Source organism: Sceloporus occidentalis, unplaced genomic scaffold (assembly GCF_023333645.1).
Source record: "Sceloporus occidentalis isolate IW3139 unplaced genomic scaffold, rSceOcc1.0.p SCAF_43, whole genome shotgun sequence".
NCBI lineage: Eukaryota > Metazoa > Chordata > Lepidosauria > Squamata > Phrynosomatidae > Sceloporus > Sceloporus occidentalis.
Window position 1 is genome coordinate 3,092,427 of NW_028317023.1, and position 863 is coordinate 3,093,289.

The 863-nt window shown below is 44.5% G+C and overlaps 1 non-coding gene across 1 annotated transcript; it reads right to left on the reverse strand.

Annotated features, from left to right (window-relative positions):
- Window positions 1-323: 323 nt before the first annotated feature.
- TRNAC-GCA (transfer RNA cysteine (anticodon GCA)) lies at window positions 324-395 on the reverse strand. Its single transcript has one exon. It is a non-coding gene; the product is annotated as a tRNA-Cys (tRNA).
- Window positions 396-863: the final 468 nt, after the last annotated feature.

Here is an 863-nt window from a genome sequence, read left to right on the forward strand (position 1 = left end):
TTTATGTAATAAAAAAATCATATCGTATCCCCCACTCTCTTCTTACCTTCTGGAGATGAGCTTCTTTAATCTTTTCTGATTTTAGTTTCTGATTCTGAATTTAGCCCTTCTCTGATCTCTCTCCAAAATGGCAATATGTTTCTGGAGATGAGGGCTGACCAGAGATCTGTATTGTGGCATAAACACCTACTTATACTGATACTAATGCTTCTAGCTATACATGCACTCTGTTTGCATTTCCATCATTTGGCGTTGCCTGTTTACCTTTAGGCCCACAGTATTAATTACTCCTAATCCCTTCTCTTCTCAAAATGAAAATACCAAGGGAACACCCGGATTTGAACCAGGGACCTCTCGATCTGCAGTCGAATGCTCTACCACTGAGCAATACCCCCTGAGTGGTGGTGGAGGTGGGGGTAGGAGAGGGACAGTAGTGTGTGTGTATACGCACACACTTTCCATGTGTGCTGTAGGTATTTTTTTCCCATTCATCCAGCAGAGCATTTGTGAGGTCAGGCACCGATGTTGGATGAGATGGCCTGGATCGCCATCTCCGTTCCAGTTCATCCCAAAGGTGTTTGTGCCGTCAGTCAAGTTCTTCCACACTAAACTCATCCAACCATGTCTTATGGACCTGTTGCCCTGGTTTGTCCTTGATTCCAAGAAGACAAATATTGATATGTAGGTTAATGCGGCCACCAGGCCCCTTGCCTCCCTACCCCAGTAACTAACATACTACACTAACATATGCAAATCACTATCAAGCACACCACACACCATTACCTTGCCTGTAGCTGTAGGCCTTATTTGCCTCAGTTAAGGTTAGTCAGTCAGTTTGCTGTTTGCCAAAAGGCATGTGGGAG